We start from the raw sequence: 21,510 nt of genomic DNA on the forward strand, positions 1-21,510 counted from the left end.
GACACGGGTTTGATCCCTGGCCTGGGAAGATCCCACATGCCATGGAGCAACTAAGCCCGTGCGCCACAGCTACTGAGCCTGTGCTCTAGAGCCCATGTGCTACAACTACTGAAGCCCACGTGCCAAGAGCCCATGCTCTGCAGCAAGAGAGGCCACAACAATGAGAGGCCCGTGCACCACAGCGAAGAGTGGCCCCCACTTGCCGCAGCTAGAGAAAGCCCACACACAGCAACAAAGACCCAACACAGCCAAAAATAAAAACAAACAAACAAACAAAACAAACAAAAAAGCTGATAGGGAACTCATCTGGCTTGGGCACATTTCTTGTGAGTAGGCGAAAGCTCAGTCACACAGAAAGGGGAGGGAATAGGACTGAAGGCCTTAGATGGAGCTGACAAAATGGAGTGTGTGGTTCAGCCACACATATTGACATGTGATAACATATAAACATATATACCCCAGGATGTGTTTACAGTAATGGATACTGAACATCTTTGATAATCATTTATAAAGATTTTAGGAAAAAAAATCTGCAACATAATGTAAGAGGTTACTGTATTAGTTTCCTGGGCCTGCTTTAACAAAATACCACAAAAAAGGTATCAAACAACAGCAATTTATTGTCTCACAATTCTGGTAGCAAGAAGTCTAAGATCAGGTGTTGGCAGAGTCAGTGCCTTCTGAAAACTTTGAAGGAAAAATCTGTTTCATGCTTCTCTCCCAGTTTCTGGTGGTTTGCTGACAATCTTTGGTGTTTCTTGGCTTGTAGAGACATCACCCCAATCTCTGCCTTCATTTTCATATGGCATTCTCCCTGTGTACATGTCTATCTCTGTGTCCAAATTTCCCTTTTATATAAGGATACCAGTCACACTGAATTAGGTCCAACCCTAATGACCTCATTTTAATTTGATTACCTCTGTAAAGACCCTATCTCCAAATAAGGTCACAGTCAGAGGCACTAGAGGTTAGGACTCCAACATATCTTTTTGAGGGTGACACAATTCAATCCATAATTGTTACCTTAAGGTAAGTAGTAGATACAAATTTACTAGCATAATCACACAATGACCTTTGACAGTGGGAAACAGTAGCAATCAATAACCATTTGTAGTTTACTAAAGCCAATGGATCATTCCCTATAAAATGACCCCTTTCCTGATTTCAGTGCATCCGTAAATGAATTCCAACTAACATAGACATCCTATTTCCCACTATTCTCAAAGGAAGGCATCCTACTTCTGATAAGTATGGAGGAAAGACACCAGCTCTTCCCATGGTTTCCTTGATACACATACACACACACACACAGCAAACCTAGTCAGTAGCCTGTTATCCTTAACAAAAAATAATCTCCTTTTTTAAAAAAATTTAAGTATACAAAAATATGAGGTTGGAAGTATGTAAGCCAATAGTTAACTTGACTTTAAAAAACTCAAAAATGAGCCTGTCTTCCCCTAGGATAAATTGATATAGCAATAGTGCAGGTCAGGATAAACTGAACATCAAAATAAATGAATTTCAAAATATTTCATTTCATAATAGAATAGAATAAGAGATCATTATTACAGACAGTACTATACCCTAAAAATGCTTTTCCTTTAAAATGTTATTTCTAGAAAGATGGTGGACTATGAAGGTACAGACTTTCTTTCTTTCACAGGGATTCTGAATTAACAACAATATATGAACCAGAATACCTCTGTGAGAACTCTAGAGACCAGTTGAGAAACTACAGCCATTGTATAGCCAATAAGAGATTCCAGTGAAAGGGGTAGAAAAATGTGTAGCACTTGGCACACCTGTTCATGTCCCTCACCCTATGCAGCATAGTATGGAGTATTCAGGAGCAAAATCCATACCAGGGCTCTTCCCTCAGCATGGAAACAAAAAGTGAACTTTGGCATCCAATTTTCTGGCTTGTATAGAGGCTGCACAAGGGACAGATTTCTGTCTTGCCAGACTTGGTCTTGCTTGACTCTTATACTAAGTGCTGACAGTACCAGTACCAGAGTTTGGAACCACTGAAAAGAGGCAAGCAGCACATTAGAGCTGTAGTTCCACAGACAGACACCAAGGAGAGCAAGAGATCAGAAAATTTTGAAAGGTCCTAGAACTGCTAGCCAGGCTGATTGGTAAAGGGCTACCCCTGCACAAACCCAGTACACAAAGACTGGGATGGTGGTTGGTTCTTCACAAGCCTGAATCCAACAAGAAATTACAAGGCATACAAAGAAACAGAGGAACATGGCACAATCTAAGGTAGGAAATTATACACCAGAAAACAACCCTATAGAATTGCAGAGCTATGAGCTGCCTGACAAGGAATTTAAAGTACCTATAGAAAAGATGTTCAATCAGCTAAAAGAGAACACAGACAACTAAATGAAATCAGGAAAATGATGCATTAACAAAATGAGAATATAAATAAAGAGATAGAAACTTTCTTTAAAAAAAAAGAACCAAACACAAATTCTAGAGCTGAAAAATAAAATAACTAAATTGAAATATTTATTACAGGGCTTCAACAGCAGATTTGGTCAAGTAAAAGAAAGAATCAGAGAACTTAGACCAGTTATTTGAATTCATGGATTCAGAGGAACAAAAAGAAAAAGAGTGAAAAAAGTAAAAAGAGCCTAAAAGACGTAGGCATACAAACAAGTAGACAAATAGGTACATTATGGAACTCTCTGAAGAAGAAAAGGAAAGAGAGCTTATATGAAAAAATAATGGCCCCAAATTTCCCAAATCTGAGGAAAGAAATGGATATACAGATTTTAAAAGCTCAAACAATTCTAACTAGGATAAATCCATAGAGAACCAGAGACACATTATAACCAAACTGCCTAAAAAAGAGAGAATCTTGGAAGCAGCAAGAGAAAAGCAATTCATCCCATACAAGGGAGCTGCCATAAGATTATCAGTGGATTTCTCAGTATAAATTTAGCAGGACACAAGGAAATGAGATAATATATTCCAAGTGCTAGGGTAAAAAAAAACAAAGAACTGTCAATCAAAATACTATATCCAGCAAAACTGTCTTTCAAAATGAAGAAGCAATTAAGACTTTCCTAGATAAACAAAAGCCAAGGGAATTCATTAACAGTTAACCTGCTCCACAAGAAATGCTAAAGGGATTCCTTCAAGTTGAAATGAAAGGACAATATACAACAATACAAAGCCAAATGAAAATATAAGGTTCTCCAGTGAAGGTAAATACATGAACTAACACAGCCTTACTACTGTAAATTGGAGCACAGAACTTAAAAGATGAAAACATTTTTAAAAGCAAAAATCTATGTTAATGGGTATATAATATTTAAAGATGTAATCTGTGACAATACATAAAAGTGGGGGGAGGGAGTGGAGCAGTAGCATTTTTTAATGTAACCGAAGTTAAGTTGTTATAAGATTAAAACAGAAACTACAACTTTAAGTTAACTTATATAATTGGAACAGTGACCACAAAAAAATATATATCTATAGAATATACAGAAAATAAAATGAGAAGAGAATCAAAGCACATCACTACAAAAAAATCAATGGAACAGGAGACCTTCAAGATGGCAGAAGAGTAAGATGTGGAGATAACCTTCCTCCCCACAAATACATCAGAAATACAACTACACGTGGGACAACTCCTACAGAACACCTACTGAATGCTGGCAGAAGACCTCAGACCTCCCCAAAGGCAAGAAACTCCCCACATACCTGGGTAGGGCAAAAGAAAAAAGAGACAAAAGAATAGGGATGGGACCAGCACCTCTGGGAGGGAGCTGTGAAGGAGGAAAAGTTTCCACACACTAGGAAGCCCCTTCACTGGCGGACATGGGGGCGTGGTAGGGGGAAATCTTTGGAGCCATGGAGGAGAGAGCAGCAACCGGGGTGTAGAGGGCAAAGCAGAGAGATTCCTGCACAGAGGATCGGTGCCAGCCAGCACTCACCAGCCTGCTCAACCGCCAGGGTGGGTGGGGGCTGGGAGCTGAGGCCCAGCTTCAGAGGTCAGATCCCAAGGAGAGGACTAGGGTTGGCTGTGTGAGCACAGCCTGAAGGGGGCGCCACAGCTAGCCGGGAGGGACTCCATGAAAAAGTCTGGAACTGCCGAAGAGGCAAGAGACTTTTTCTTGCCTCTTTGTTTCGCAGTGCACAAGGAGAGGGGATTAAGAACACCACCTAAATGAGCTCCAGAGATGGGCGTGAGCAACGGCTATCAGTGGGGACCTCAGAGACAGGCATGAGATGCTAAGGCTGCTGCTGCAACCACCAAGAAGAGTGTGCAAACACAGGTCACTATCCACACCTCCACTCCCAGGAGCCTGTGAAGCCCACCACTGTCAGTGTCCCGCAATCCAGGGACAACTTCCCCAGGAGAACACACGGTGTGCCTCAGGCTGTTGCAATGTCACGCCAGCCTCTGCTGCCACAGGCTCGCCCCACATCCGTACCCCTCCCTCCCTCCCGGCCTGAGTAAGCCAGAGGACCCGAATCAGCTGCTCCTTTAACCCCATCCTGTCTGAGCTAAGAACAGATGCCCTCAGGCGACATACAGCAGAGGTGGGGCCAAATCCAAAGCTGAACCCCAGGGGCTGTGCGAAGAAGAAAAAGGGAAATCTCTCCCAGAAGCCTCAGGAGCAGCGGATTAAATCTCCACAGTCAACTTGATGTACCCTGCATCTGTGGAACACCTGAATAGACAACAAATCATCCCAAATTGAGGGGGTGGACTTTGGGAGCAACAATATATATATATATATTTTCTTTTCCTCTTTTTGTGAGTGAGTATGTGTATGCTTCTGTGTGTGATTTTGTCTGTATATCTTTGCTTCTACCATTTGACCTAGGGTTCTTTCTGTCTGTTTCGTTTAAGTATAGTTTTTAGTGCTTGTTATCATTGGTGGATTTGTTTTTTGGTTTGGTTGCTCTCTTCTTTCTTTTGTATTACTTTTAATTTTTCTAATAATTTTCTTTTTGGGCTTCCCTGGTGGTGCAGTGGTTGAGAATCCGCCTGCCGATGCAGGGGACACAGGTTCGTGCCCCGGTCCGGGAAGATCCCATATGCCGTGGAGCAGCTAGGCCCGTGAGCCATGGCCGCTGAGCCTGTACGTCCAGAGCCTGTGCTCCGCAACAGGAGAGACCACAACAGTGAGAGGCCTGCGTACCACAAAAAATAAAAATAAATTTAAAAATAATAATAATTTTTTATTTTAATAACTTTATTTTATTTACTTCTTTTTTTCTCCCTTTTATTCTGAGCCACGTGAAGGTCTGGGTCTTGGTGCTCTGGCCGGGTGTCTGGCCTGTGCCTCTGAGGTGGGAGACCCGAGTTCAGGACATTGGTCCACCACAGACCTCCAAGGTCCGCATATCAAATGGCGAAAATCTCCCAGATATCTCCGTCTCAATGCCAAGACCCAGCTCCACGCAATGACCAGCAACCTACAGTGCTGGACACCCTATGCCAAACAACTAGCAAGACAGGAAAACAACCCCACTCACTAGCAGAAAGGCTGCCTAAAATATTAATAAGGTCACAGACACCCCAAAAGACACCACTGGATGTGGACCTGCCCATCAGAAAGACAATATCTAGCCTCATCCACTAGAACACAGGCACTAGTTCCCTACACCAGGAAGCCTACACAACCCAATGAACCAACTTTAGCCCTTGGGGGAAGACACCAAAAACAACAGGAACTACGAACATGCAGCCGCAAAAAGAAGACCCCAAACACAGTAAGCTAAGCAAAATGAGAAGACAGAGAAACACACAGCAGATGAAGGAGCAAGGTAAAAACCCACCAGAACAAACAAATGATGAGTAAATAGGCACTCTACATGAAAAAGAATTCAGGGTAATGACGGTAAAGATGATCCAAAATCTTAGAAATAGAATGGAGAAAATATAAGAAATGAGAAAATACAAGAAACGTTTAACAAGGACCTAGAAGAACTAAACAGCAAACAAACAATGATGAACAACACAATAAATGAAATTAAAAATTCTCTAGAAGGAATCAATAGCAGAATAACTAAGGCAGATGAACGGATAAGGGAATGGGAAGATAAAATAGTGGAAAAAACTACTGCAGAGCAGAATAAAGAAAAACAATGAAAAGAACTGAGGACACTCTCAGAGACCTCTGGGACAACATTAAACGCACCAACAATCGAATTACTGGTGTCCCAGAAGAAGAAGAGAAAAAGAAAGGGACTGAGAAAATATTTGAAGAAATTATAGTTGAAAACTTACCTAATATTGGAAAGGAAATAGTTAATCAAGTCCAGGAAGCACAGAGAGTCCCATACAGGATAAACCCAAGGATAAACACGCCAAGACACATAATAATCAAACTGTCAAAAATTAAATACAAAGAAAACATATTAAAAGCAGCAAGGGAAAAACAACAAATAACAAACAAGGGAATCCCCATAAGGTTAGCATCTGATCTTTCAGCAGAAACTCTACAAGACAGAAAGGAGTTGGCAGGACATATTTAAAGTGATGAAAGGGAAAAGCCTACAACCAACATTACTCTATCCAGCAAGGATCTCATTCAGATTCGACAGAGAAATTAAAACCTTTACAGACAATCAAAAGCTAAGAGAGGGCTTCCCTGGTGGTGCATTGGTTGGGAGTCCGCCTGATGATGCAGGGGACACGGGTTCATGCCCGGGTCCAGGAGGATCCCACATGTCGCAGAGTGATTGGGTCCATGGTCCATGGCCACTGGGCCTGTGTGTCCGGAGCCTGTGCTCTGAAACGGGAGAGGCCACAACAGTGAGAGGTCCGTGTACCACACACAAAAAAAAGCTAAGAGAATTCAGCACCACGAAACCAGCTTTACAACAAATGCTAAAAGAACTTCTCTAGGCAGGAAACACAAGAGATGGAAAAGACCTAAAATAACAAACCCAAAATGATTAAGAAAATGGTACAAGAAACATACATATCGATAATTACCTTAAATGTAAATGGATTAAATGCTCCAACCAAAAGACATAGACTGGCTGAATGGATACAAAAACAAGACCCATATATATGTTGTCTACATGAGACCCACTTCAGACCTAGGGACACATAGAGACTAAAAGTGAGGGGATGGAAAAAGATATTCCATGCAAATGGAAATCAAAAGAAAGCTGGAGTAGCAATTCTCATATCAGAAAAAATAGACTTTAAAGCAAAGACTATTACAAGAGACAAAGAAGGACACTACATAATGATCAAGGGATCAATCCAAGAAGAAGATATAACAATTGTAAATATTTATGCACCCAACATAGGAGCACCTCAATACCTAAGGCAAATGCTAACAGCCATAAAAGGGGAAATCAACAGTAACACAATCGTAGTAGGGGACTTTAACACCCCACTTTCACCAATGGACAGATCATCCAAAATGAAAATAAATAAGGAAACACAAGCTTTAAATGATATGTTAAACAAGATGGACTTAATTGATATTTATAGTACATTACATCCCAAAACAACAGAATACACTTTCTTCTCAAGTGCTCATGGAACATTCTCCAGGATAGATCATATCATCAGTCAGAAATCAAGCCTTTTGTAAATTTAAGAAAACTGAAATCATATCAAGTATGTTTTCTGATGACGTTATGAGACTAAATATCAATTACAGGAAAAAATCTGTAAAAAATACAAAAACATGGAGGCTAAACAATACACTACTTAATAACAAAGAAATCACTGAAGAAATCAAAGAGGAATCAAAAAATACCTAGAAACAAATGACAGTTAAAACACGAGGACCCAAAACCTATGGGATGCAGGAAAAGCAGTTCTAACAGGGAACTTTATAGCAATACAATCCTACCTTAAGAAACAAGAAACATCTCAAAAAAAAACCTAACCTTACATCTAAAGGATTTAGAGAAGGAAGAACAAAAAAATCCCTAAAGTTAGCAGAAGGAAAGAAATCATAAAGATCAGATCAGAAATTAAAGAAAAAGAAATGAAGGAAACAATAGCAAAGATCAATAAAGCTAAAAGTAGGTTCTTTGAGAAGATAAACAAAATTGATAAACCTTTAGCCAGACTCATCAAGAAAAAAAGGGAGAAGACTCAAATCAATAGAATTAGAAATGAAAAAGGAGAAGTAACAACTGACATTGCAGAAATACAAAGGATCATGAGAGATTACTACAAGTAACTATATTCCAATAAAATGGACAACCTGGAAGAAATGGAGAAATTGTTAGAAAAGCACAACCTTCCAAGACTAAACCAGGAAGAAATAGAAAATATAAACAGACCAATCAAAAGCACTGAAATTGAAACTGTGATTAAAACTCTTCCAACAAACAAAAGCCCAGGACCAGATGGCTTCACAGGCGAATTCTATCAAACATTTAGAGAAGAGCTAATACCTATCCTTCTCAAACTCTTCCAAAATATAGCAGAGAGAGGAACACTCCCAAACTCATTCTATGAGTTCACCATCACCCTGATACCAAAACGAGACAAAGATGTCACAAAGAAAGAAAACTACAGGCCAATATCACTGATGAACATAGATGTAAAAATCCTCAACAAAATACTAGCAAAGAGAATCCAACAAAACATTAAAAGGACCATACACCATGATCAAGTAGGGTTTATCCCAGGAGTGCAAGGACTCTTCAGTATACGCAAATCAATCAATGTGATACACCATATTAACAAACTGAAGAATAAAAACCATGTGATCACCTCAACAGATGCAGCAAAAGCTTTCAACAAAATTCAACACCCATTTATGATAAAAACCCTCCAGAAAGCAGGCATAGAGGGCACTTGCCTCAACATAATACAGGTCATATATGACAAACACACAGCCAACGTCATCCTCAATGGTGGAAAACTGAAACCATTTCCACTAAGATCAGGAGTAAGAAAAGGTTGTCCACTCTCTTCTGTATTATTCAACATTGGTTTGAAAGTTTTAGCCACAGCAATCAGAGAAGAAAAAGAAATAAAAGGATCCAAATCAGAAAAGAAGTAAAGCTGTCAGTTTTGCAGATGACATGATACTATACTTAGAGAATCCTAAAGATGCTACCAGAAAACTACTCGAGCTAATCAATGAATTTGGTAAAGTAGCAGGATACAAAATTCATGCACAGAAATCTCTTGCATTCCTATACACTAGTGATGAAAAATCTGAAAGAGAAATTAAGGAAACACTCCCATTTACCATTGCAACAAAAAGAATAAAATACCTAGGAATAACTACCTAAGGAGACAAAAGACCTGTATCCAGAAAACCATAAGACACTGATGAAAGAAATTAAAGATGATACAAACAGATGGAGAGATATACCATGTTCTTGGATTGGAAGAATCAACATTGTGAAAATGACTATAATACTCAAAGCAATCTACAGATTCATTGTAATCCCTATCAAACTATCACTGGCATTTTTCACAGAACTAGAACAAAATATTTCACAATTTGTATTAAAACACAAAAGATCACAAATAGCCAAAGCAGTCTTGAGAAAGATAAATGGAGCTATAGGAATCAGGCTCTTTGATTTCAGACTATATTACAAAGCTATAGTAATCAAGACAATATGATACTGGCACAAAACCAGAAATCTAGCTCAATGGAACAGGATAGAAAGCCCAGAGATAAACCCACACACATATGGTCACCTTATCTTTGATAAAGGAGGCAGGAATATACAATGCAGAAAAGACAGCCTCTTCAATAAGTGGTGCTGGGAAAACTGGACAGCTACATGTAAAAGAATGAAATTAGAACACTCCCTAACACCATACACAAAAATAAACTCAAAATAGATTAATGACCTAAATGTAAGGCCAGACACTATAAAACTCTTAAAGGATAACATAGGCAGAACACTCTATGACATCAATCACAGCAAGATCTTTTATGACCCATCTCCTAGAGAAATGGAAATAAAAACAAAAATAAACAAATGGTACCTAATGAAACTGAAAACCTTTTGCACAGCAAAGGAAACCATAAACAAGATGAAACGACAACCCTCAGAATGGGAGAAAATATTTGCAAATGAAGCAACTGACAAACGATTATTCTCCAAAATTTACAAGCACCTCATACAGCTCAATATCAAAAAAACAAACAACTCAATCCAAAACTGGGCAGAAGATCTAAATAGACATTTCTCCAAAGAAGATATACAGACTGCCAACAAACATATGAAAGCATGCTCAACATCATTAACCATTAGAGAAATACAAATCAAAACTACAACGAGGTATTACCTCACACCAGTCAGAATGGCCATGATCAAAAATCTACAAACAATAAATGCTGGAGAGGGTGTGGAAAAAAGGGAACCCTCTTGCACTGTTGGTGGGAATGTAAATTGATACAGCCACTATGGAGAACAGTATGGAGGTTCATTAAAAAACTAAAAATAGAACTATCATATGACCCAGCAATCCCACTACTGGGCATATACCCTGAGAAAACCATAATTCAAAAAGAGTCATGTACCACCATGTTCATTGTAGCTCTATTTACAATAGCCAGGACATGGAGGCAACCTAAGTGTCGATTGACAGATGAATGTATAAAGATGTGGCACACATATACAATGGAATATTACTCAGCCATAAAAGAGAAATGAAATTGAGTTATTTGCAGTGAGGTGGATGGACCTAGAGTCTGTCATACAGAATGAAGTAAGTCAGAAAGAAAAAAACAAATAACGTATGCTAACCCATATATATGGAATCTAAAAAAAAAAAAAAATGGTCATGAAGAACCTAGGGGTAGGACGGGAATAAAGTTGCAGACCTACTAGAGAATGGACTTGAGGATATGGGGAGGGGGAAGGGTTAAGCTGGGACAAAGTGAGAGAGTGGCATGGCCATATATACACGACCAAATCTAAAATCGATAGCTAGTGGGAAGCAGCCGCATAGCACAGTGAGATCAGCTCGTTGCTTTTTGACCACCTAGAGGGTTGGGATAGGGAGGGTGGGAGTGAGGGAGACACAAGAAGGAAGAGATATGGGGAGATATGTGTAGGTATAGCTGATTCACTTTGTTATAAAGCAGAAACTAACACACCACTGTAAAGAAATTATTCGCCAATAAATATGTTTAAAAAAAAGGTCAACGGAACACAAAGAAAGACAGTAAGAAAGGAAACGAGGGACAAAAAAACCTACAAGATACACAGAACACAAGTAACAAAACTGGCAATAGTAAGTCCCCCCATCAGTAATTAATGTAAATACAAGTGGTTTAAACTCCCATCAAATGACATAGATTGTCTGAATGGATTTTTTAAAGGGTCCAATTATATACTGACTACAAGAGACTCAGATGTAATGACACACATAAGCTGAAAGTGGAAGGAGTAAAAAAGATATTCCATGAAAACAACAACCAAAAGAAAGTAGAACGGACTACAATAATTTCAGTCATGCTTGTCTCCGAAAGAGATAATGCAAGTCTGAACTTGGGCAGTCTGAACAGGAAAAGTAGAGAATGGGATGGATTCCAGAAATATTTATGACACAGGAGTTGATCACTGAGGAAGATGAGGCAGAAAGGAAAATCAAGGATGACCTTCAGGTTTCTCTAAAGGGAAAAGAAAATATTGACTTAGAAGGAGAAAGGCAAAAAAATGAGAGAAACCTACCAAAGAAGAAATGGATTCTCTTGTCTTATCCCTAAGAGAACTTTTTCTTTTCCTTAACTCATTGAAACAGTTTCTACATAGGCATCTTAAATTGAACTATAAAGCAGAAAAACCAAGAATGCTAACATGTAGCCAGATATAACTTTACTAAGCTTTTACTTATTTTTAAATGAGCACAGCGAGATGAAACTATATTTAGTCTTACATCTCTAGGCTTATGTGTGCCTAAAGGAATCATACAGGCTTTATTTTTCGTGAGCAATTGGAAGATGTTTCAATTTTTTTTTTTTTTTAATTTTTGGCCACACTACAAGGCATGTGGGATCTTAGTTCCCCCACCAGGGATCAAACCCATGTCCCCTGCATTGGAAGGCAGAGTCTTAACCACTGGACCACCAGGGAAGTCCTCAACTTTTTAATGGGAAGAAAAATCTAATTTGACAATCCTTTCTTTTCTCAAATTGCAGTTGACTACATAATTAATTTTTTAAATTTTTATTGGAGTATAGTTGCTTCAATAATATTGTGTTAGTTTCTACTGTACAGCAAAATGAATCAGCCATACATATACATATATCCCCTCCATTTTGGACTTCCTTCCCATTCAGGTCACCAAAGTGCATTAAGCAAAGTTCCCTGTGCTACGAATTATGTTCTCATTAGTTATCTATTCTATACATAGTATCAATAGTGTATATGGATACCAAGGTGGAAGGGGGGGTGAGAGGAATTGGGAGACTGGGATTGACACATAATTAACTTTTAAAGTGAAGGTAGAAAAGTCAATTGCATTATCCTTACAGTAATCATTTTTCAGGTCTTACAACACAACTACATCCTGACTAGATGTTCACAATCTCTGAAAAGAAGCTGCCCTCTTCAGTATCTACCTTCCTTCAAAAGAACCTTAAGTTAAAGACCTCACAGGCTAAGTGAAGAGAAGAACAAATACAGCTATTCAAATTACAGCCAAGTAATCTACTTTCATGTAATTGAGGCAAGAGGACTTTCCTATTGAAGTCTCAAGATAATTACCAATTCTCAGCTTTAATTGTCCCAGGGAAAAACAAGTCTGAAAAAAAAAAAAAAAAAAAAAACAGCTCTAAGAAATTCAGAAAGTAGTTTCCTGAACATTTTGTAACTTGAAGAAAAGGACTTTGCAATCAGAGTAGCACTTTCTGCAAACCCTAAAACAGAGAAGTACAAGAAAGTTAGGAGGAACAGTACAATGGCAAATAATTAGGGCAATCTGCCCTCTGCATGGTTTCTGGTCAGAGAGCAATCAGGAATAAAACAGAATGCATCCCACACTTTATTTAATTGGAGATAGAAAATATCATAGACAAGATTTATTATGTAGGCACAAGTTAAGAGAAATCATATTTTAATAATATTGTGGACACTGAATCTGAGATTAATCAGACAAGTTGGAGAAAACTTTGCAGGCAAGCAAAAACACTTGAAATCTTCCATCTCCCTTCACTACTTGGGATATTTTAAAACAGAAAGGTCTAAATTCCCAGATTTAGAGATACTTTTTTGTTCTAGCTTAGTGAATGGGAACATTGCTTTTTTTCAGTCTAGCTTGATGTTTAATGGCATCCCCCATATCCCTTTTCAATTTAGTCCGGTGTAGCCCTGAAAAGGATACAGATTCCCCTCAGATTATAAATGCCAGTCAGCCTGTAATCCTCAGCACTTTTTTTTTTCTCACTGCCTGGCATCCAGGTATCCTTCCCAACAATTACTCCATTTGATTCTTTCTCTTTCATAGGGTACAGTCTTGGTGCAACTGCAATCCAGGTGTCCTGCCCTCAACCCTTGATGAAAGTCAAAGAGGTCCCTGAACAGTCCGTCCGAGAGTTCAGATTCTACCCCCCAGGGGCTGGAGGTAGGACCTATCAGATTCCCTATCCTAGCATTTAAATCTATCATATATTTAAATACTTTAGTGATAGCACAATGTTTCTGAACCTGATTTTCTATACTTTCTATCAATTCCAGAGACTCCCTGAGATCCTCCCACCAAAAAAAAACCTTTTGCTTAAGTTGACTAAAGTTGATTTCTTCTACCTGTAACTCAAAAACAGTGACACTATCATATCATTGTAAATACTGTTTACTATTTTTCAACTTTCAGAATCAACCTAAACCAAACCCAGAGAACACAATTTTGGTTATAGAGGAGACTTTTCGTGGTCGTGACTTGGAATATATAGCAGATGGTGTTGCAGGACATTATTACCACACTTCCAAAGATCTCTGTAAAATGTGGCTTCTTTAAGCAGCAAAGAATTCAAGCAGATTGAAGAGGATCAGAAAATCCAATTATGCTGGGGGTTCCCAATTAGATGAAGCTGTTGCTTATCTTCAGTGTTAAATTACACTCCACTAAGTCTCTCATCATCAGATAAACTTAAATTATCCTTTAGCCTCTAAGGCAGAGCTCCTAGACATAATTTCCCTTAGCCTTTTCCTGGCAGCTTTTACTTGTCTTCCCTGTGCATCTCAGGGGATGGTTTCATAGGCAGGGCAGAGCATTCCTGAAAGGTCCAGATGAGTTTTATCAATTCGCAAGTGCATACACCCTATTTCAATTAACTCACATTGCTTCTGGACTTTTATCTAATAATAATTCACTCTGAGCAGGTCCTATGTTTTTATTACACGACATTTTTATCATTGTGCAGCTTCGCCAGACTGAAGCCAGGTTTCTCCTCCCACCAGCAGGCCTCACTATGTCTCACTCCAGGTGAAAAGTATAAATTAACAGAAATAAAGGGCAGAGTTGTTAATATCCTTCTTTCACATTAATAGGAATCAAGATACTAACTAAAGTTTAAAAGAAAAGAAATAGAAGCAAAAGGAATTAAACAAACAAAATTAAGCACTTGAAAAACTAAAATTAATGTAATATTTAAATAATGAGAAGTAGAGATAAAGTAAATAAATTATATCTTTACCTAATTTGCAGTTAAAAGTTGAATTAGTTTTCTAATGCTGCATAACAAATTATTATAATTTTATCAGCTTAAAACAAAACAAATTTATCATCTCACAGTTTTCTGTGGGTCAATGTCCAGGTTAGCTGGATCTTCTGCTCAGGATCTCACCAAGCTGAAATCAAGGTGTCAGCCAAGGCTGCAGTCACATCTGAGACTTGTAGTTCTCTTCCAAGCTCTTTAATTGTTGGCAGAATTCATCACCTTGTAGGTTGTATGACTGAAGTCCCTGATTTCGTGCTGCTGTCAGCAAGGGATCACTCTCCAGAACTGGAAGTCACCCTCAGGTCCTAGCCATATGGCTCTCTTTTCTCAAAATATGGCAGCTTTCTCTTCAAGGCTGTAGGAGTACCTTTTTTGGAAAGGCCCAACCCCTCTATTAAGGGCTCATCTGAATAGGTCAGGTCCACCATCCATTGCATTAACTAAAAGTCAATTGATTGATAACCTAATTATTAGAGTTATGGCCCATAATATTCACAGGTCTCACCAACCCTCAAAGAGAGAAGATTACATAGGGCATGCACACCACAAGGAGGGAATGAATCTTAGTGGCCATCTTAGACTTCCGAATAGCACACAGTCATGATCTAAAGTAGGTAAATCAAAAATCAGAGGAACAAGCATACTATTCGAACTTAAATTTAGACTTTAAACAACCAAAATATAGAATTAAACATATATTGGTTTTGATGAATGGACCTGGGCAGGGAGAGAGACTTACTTTGCATCATATGTTTTTATGTATTATTTCAGTGTTATTTTATATTACACAAGAAATTACGTTACAGTAGAAAAATTAGAAACCACAGACAGGGGTGGTGGAAAACTCTCACCTTCATAGGCTCACTTTTTCTTCTCTTAAGTGTTCGAGTTACTTTGAGTTGATTCTTTGGACTTACTCTCTTCTTTCTCTACCTACTCTCCCTGGATGATTTCACCCATTCCTGTGGCTTCAACTATCTTCTATATGCTGTTGGCTCTCGAATATATATTTACAGCCCTGACCTCTCTTTTGAGTTCCACACATGTCTTTAATTCTTCTCCAACTACTTAACTAACCAACATCTCAAACCTAGTAAGTCCAGATTTTAATTTATTATCTGCTACTACCATATCTCTCCTTCTTTTATTTCCTATATCAGTTGATAACATAACTATTCACTCAGTCTCTCAAACTATAAATTTTGGAGTCATCTGTCACAGCTGCCTATCATTCATGGTCACCAAGTCCTCTTGGGTATAATCAGACTAGTTCCACATCCAACACTATCGCACCATCACCACTGCCACACCATGCCCAAGCCTCATTTCTTTTAACTGATTTCCATCTACCAACCTTCCACCTACTAATCTATCCTCCAGACTCTTAAGGGTCATCTTCCTAAAAAACAAATGTGATTACACCACTCCCTGGTTGAAAACTCTCCTTCTCCCCAGTTTCCTTAGGGATAAGCCCAACCCAAGTCTCATCCTCATCTCCATTTGCTTCTCATCCCTCCTGTTACTCCTTCTCATCTCTCTGCCATGCAAACACAGTCTATCTTCCAGCCATACTGAATTTCTCACCGTTTGATAAATATGCCATGTTCCTTTATAATTACTGAATTTTACACATGCAGTTCTCCCTTCCTAAAATGTTTTAGCCTCATACCCATCCACTCTTACCTCATCCCTGGTCCTACTCCCTCATCTTCTTGCACACTGCTCCTTCCTATAGCAAACCTCTCACCATTTTATGAATATACCTGCCCTTTGACAATCCTGTGTCTTTTCACACAATTTTCTCTCTATATAGAATGCATTCATCAAACCCCTATTCACTTTTAAAGATCCAATTCAAATGTTGCTTTCTCTAGCAGAGGCTTCCTCGTCTCCTCACAAAGAGTTCATTCCTTTTCCTCACAACATATAGTTCTTCTGCATTTTTCATTACCATCTCACTTATTATCTTCCCCACTCAAGGACATTTTCAAGAGGGAATCTCTATTATTTGTATCTATATCATTAGTACCAAACACAATTCCTGGTGCATACTACATGCTCAATAAATGTTTTATAAAACAAGATTAACTTGCACATATATGGCCACTTGACTTATGAAAAATGCAAAATTATAACACATATCTATATGGAAAAGTGAATTTTGTCCTTACCTCACACCATATGCAAAAATTTATTCCAGATAAATTATAAAGATAAATGTGATTTTAAAATAAAGCTTCTAGGGACTTCCCTGGCGGTCCAGTGGATGGGACTTTGCCTTCCAATGCAGGGGGTGTGGGTTTGATTCTTGGTTGGGGAGATAAGGTTCCACATGCCTCATGGTCAAAAAACCAAAACATAAAAAAAAAGAAGCAATATTGTAACAAACTCAATAAAGACTTTAAAAATGGTCCACATCAAAAAAAATAACTTAAAAAAAATAAAGCTTCTAGAAGATAAATTTTGAAAACATCTTTATGACTTATGACCTCAGAGCAGGCATCATAAAAGAAAAGATTGATAAGTTACACTCCATTGAAATAAAGAACTTCTGGCCATCAAAAGACACAACTAAAAAAACAAAAAGGCAAGTCACAGAATGGAAAAGATATTGGCAATGCATCCATTCAACAAAGAACTTGCACCAACTACAAATAAATTTTTCTAAAAATAAAAAACAGACAACCCAATGGAAAAAATATGGGCAACTGACTCACAAAAGAATATATCTAAATAACCTATATGGATATAAAGATGTATTCAATTTCATTAGTCATCAGAAAAATGCAAATCAAAGTGACAAATGAGATATCAAAACCTACTCATCAGATTGGCTAAAATTAAAAAGAATGACAGTATCAAATGCTGATGTGATTGTGGAACAACAGGAATGCTCATGTACTACTGGTGACAGTTTAAAATGGTACAAACTCTATATAATTATTTGACAGTCTCTACTAAAATCATATACACTACACCCCTTGACCCAGCATTTCCACTTCTAGGTATATACCCACAGATATCCTTACATATGTATACCAAACAGAATTAACAAGAATGTTCACAGAAGCACTATTTGTAATAGCCCCAAATGGAAACAACATAAATATCATTCATCAATAAAATAAATTGTGGTATATTTATCAAATAGAAATTACACACTAATAAAAGTGAAAGAACTACTGCTACATGCAAAAACATTGGTAAAGTCACAAAATGTTGAACAAAAGAAGCTAGACACAAAAGAGTACATACTACATGATTCTACTTACGTAAGCTTCAAGAAACAGGTAAAACTTCCCTGTGGCAACAGAAGTCAGAGTTGGGTGTAATGGTTAGGAGGGGGCACAAGGCAGACCTCTTAGACCTCTAGTAATATTATATTCCTATCTGGGTACTGTTTACATGGGTTTGCTGATTTTGTGAAAATTCATCAAGTTGCACATTTATGATTTTTGCAGTCTCCCCTATGCATGTTATACTTCAATAAAAAGTTTACTTAAAAAATTAACTTGTACTGCTCTTACATTCTGCAGCATTAATGACTGCTGGTTGGACTGTAATTTCTATAATCAATAAGGAAGTGAATAGCATGTTACCATGTTATTATTTCCTAGAGTCAGTTTCTGAACTGAGATCATTATCCCAGCATGTTAAATCATTTGAAAGCATTATAAAAGCCTATTACAATTGAATATCCACTTAACCTGTAAATTTTTCTTTTTATTATTATTTATTTATTTAATTTTGGCTGCATTGGGTCTTCATTGCTGTGCACGGGCTTTCTCTAGGTGCAGTGAGCAGGGGCTACTCTTCATTGAAGTGTGTGGGCTCCTCATTGCAGTGGGTTCTCTTGTTGTGGAGCACAGGTTCTAGGTGCGCTGGTTTCAGTAGTTGTGGCACGTGGGCTCAGTAGTTGTAGCTCACGGGCTCTAGAGCGCAGGCTCAGTAGTTGCGGTGCACGGGCTTAGCTGCTTCACAGCATGTGGGATTTTCCCGGACCAGGGCTGGAACCTGTGTTCCCTGCACTGGCAGGCAGATTCTTAACCACTGCGCCACCAGGGAAGTCTCAACCTGTTAATTTTTCAGAACAAAAGTTTGAAGAGCGTAATTTCAAAATGTGTTTACAGTTAATTGGCTAATAACATTTAAGCACAGTGTCAAAGGGTTAAACTAAGTCATTCTGACCATTTCTAAGAGGTTCCACTAGGAATATTTCAAATGAAAACTCTGTTATTGTCAAAACATCAGGCTACTCCTCATCTTCCTTTAGAAAGCTGTGTTAGGTTATTGTGGTAGGCTGACAATGGTTCCCCAAATATATCAGGTTGTAAATCCAGGAACTTGTAAATGTTACCTTATAAGCAAAAAGGTCTTCACAGATGTGATAAAGTTAAGGGTCTTGAGATGGAGAGATCATCCTCAATTAACCAGGTGGGCCTTAAATGTAATTATATATATACTTATAAGAAGGAGATTTAACTACACGTAGAAGAAAAAGTGATATAAAGACAGAGCAGAAAGAGATTTAAAGATGCTGGTTTTTAAAGATTGGAGTGGGGCTTCCCTGGTGGCACAGTAGTTGAGAGTCTGCCTGCCGCTGCGGAGGATATGGGTTCGTGCCCCAGTCCAGGAGGATCCCGCATGCCGTGGAGCGGCTGGCCCCGTGAGCCATGGCCACTGAGCCTGTGCGTCCGGAGCCTGTGCTCCGCAACGGGAGAGGACCCAGCAGTGAGAGGCCCACATAACGCAAAAAAAATAAATAAATAAAAATAAAACAAAGATTGGAGTGATGTGGCCAGAAGCCAAGGAATGCTGGCAACCACCAAAAGCTAGAGAGGCAAGGAATGCATTCTCCCCTAGAGCCTCCAGAGGGAATGTCACCCTGCCAACACCTTGATTTCAGCGTAGTGATAAAGATTCTGTACTTCTGGCCTCCAGAACTGTAAGAGAGTAAATTTCTGATGTTTCAAGCCACCAAGCTTGTGGTAATTTGTTACATCAGTTACAGGAAAACAATACAGGTGCTAAATATCAACACTGAAAATTGTATATCTCTAAAAATAATACCCTTTTTTCAAACTTGTAAGTTTATTTTCCCAATTGATATTATGGATTGTGGCATTTTATAGAACACAGAAGTATTCACAGAAAGTAGAAGGATAAAACAAATACTAGAACATAATTTATATGGTTCTTCACGGGGACCTTAAAAAATACAAGTTTGTGATTTTCTATTCTCAAGTTATCTTTTGTCTGCTAAGGGTTGGGCTTTAATATTCACTAGTTCTTAAAACTTCAAGTGGTGTTAAAAATGGAATGTAAGCCTTCTAACTCAAAAACTCAAATAAAGAGTATACAAAGCATTTATTTAATTCATTAAGGATTATTTTAAATGAAAATATATAGGGATATATTGAGATTTCAGAGGGTTCTCAAATAAAACCTAAGTTCTTTATGGTAATTCATTAATCCACTTATCCTCAGTGAATGCTTGAGCTAATTTTAGCATGTTGTATTTTCAATGAATATGCCCCAATTCACCCAAAAGATTAATAGTTTATCCAATGCATTCTTATCAGGTACAAATACACAAAGCAATGTGCTAGTTGCTGATGTTGGGAGGTGGAGGAGTGAGCCACAGAAAGCAAAAACTTTTCAGTGCTTATTTCTGCTGTATAGGAACTGCAGCAATAAGATACAGACCTACAGAAAGATGAACACAGATAGCTATATAACAAGATTGTTTCTCTAAGTGTTATATGAGAGTTATAAGTAAAAGGTTAGAGTTCAGAAAAAGGAGAAGTTTCCATAGAACTAGGGTGGGAAGAGGGCGAAGGCAATGAAAATAGTCCATGGAGAAGGTGGGCCTTGAATTATCTAATGTGCCAATTACCTAATTATCTAATGAACAGTCCAGGTGATAAAGTATCATGTGTCCAAGTTACTGTACAGAGATGACTTTGGCTTTACAACTGATTGGAAACAACTCAGTAAAAGTCAGGCCAAGGAGGTTGGACTTGTCTATAAGCCATGAAAACCCACAAGAAGTTCTAAAGCAAAGGAGTGATAAGACCGAGAAATTAATCAAGCAAGATATAATAGGAAACGGGGCTAGGGAGAGAAGATGGGCAAAAGTGAATCAGGTTCTAGCTCTGCTACTTGCACTAATCTCAGGCAAATTACTTGTGTTCCTGGATCTCAGACTCTATTTCTGTAAATGGAGTTAACTGAAATGACCTCATAAGAATGCTGTGAGGGTCAAAAATAAATAAGGAACATAATAATATTACATAACTTTTAAAACAGGATAAGTAAAAGGTATAAAATACAAAGTATGCACTTACATTCATAATCCAGGCAAGTTAAGGAGGGCCTGAAGAATCAACTGGGAATCTGAATCAGAAAACAGATACCAGAGATATTTCAGTGGTAGACCTGACAGACTCAGCAATTGATGTAATGGGGATGGAGATGCAGGGAACAAGGACCAAAAGATTTTAACCTTAGATGACAACAACAATGAGAACATAAAAAGAAGAGTAGGTTTATGGCTCACTAGATCTCTCCTTGACTCAACAAATAATCATCATGTGCAGGTACCATTCTAAGTTCTCGGACTGCTGCAGAAATAAAGTAGACAAAGAGCTGCCGCACAGAGCTTGTATTCTATGGAGGGACACAGGTAATTAAAGATAAATAAACACATGGTATGTCAGTATATTAATCATGTTTTTTATTATCTGTATTTTATGATACTTTGACAACTTTTATGAGACTCCTGCAATCTGGTACACTATCTCCTAGGCCTGAATCACCCCAGGACCAGGTACCAGGCAACTAGGAACCACCCTTATATCTCAGAGCCTGCAGAAAT

The 21,510-nt window shown here is 38.3% G+C and overlaps 1 long non-coding RNA gene across 6 annotated transcripts in view; it reads right to left on the reverse strand.

Moving 5' to 3' along the window:
• The window catches only part of LOC131753607 (uncharacterized), a 125,130-nt gene that overhangs the window by 52,333 nt on the left and 51,287 nt on the right, over nucleotides 1-21,510 (reverse strand). For 3 of the 6 annotated variants that reach the window (XR_010839574.1, XR_010839569.1, XR_010839572.1), the window contains 3 exons: nucleotides 21,193-21,302; nucleotides 20,981-21,029; nucleotides 14,292-18,707 (listed from right to left, as the gene is read on the reverse strand). This is a non-coding gene — a long non-coding RNA (uncharacterized lncRNA). Of the gene's footprint in view, nucleotides 1-14,291; nucleotides 18,708-20,980; nucleotides 21,030-21,192; nucleotides 21,303-21,510 lie in introns of those variants that run through there. The other 3 variants (XR_010839570.1, XR_010839571.1, XR_010839573.1) reach the window with 2 other exon arrangements.

This window comes from Kogia breviceps, chromosome 3 (assembly GCF_026419965.1).
Source record: "Kogia breviceps isolate mKogBre1 chromosome 3, mKogBre1 haplotype 1, whole genome shotgun sequence".
Lineage (NCBI taxonomy): Eukaryota > Metazoa > Chordata > Mammalia > Artiodactyla > Physeteridae > Kogia > Kogia breviceps.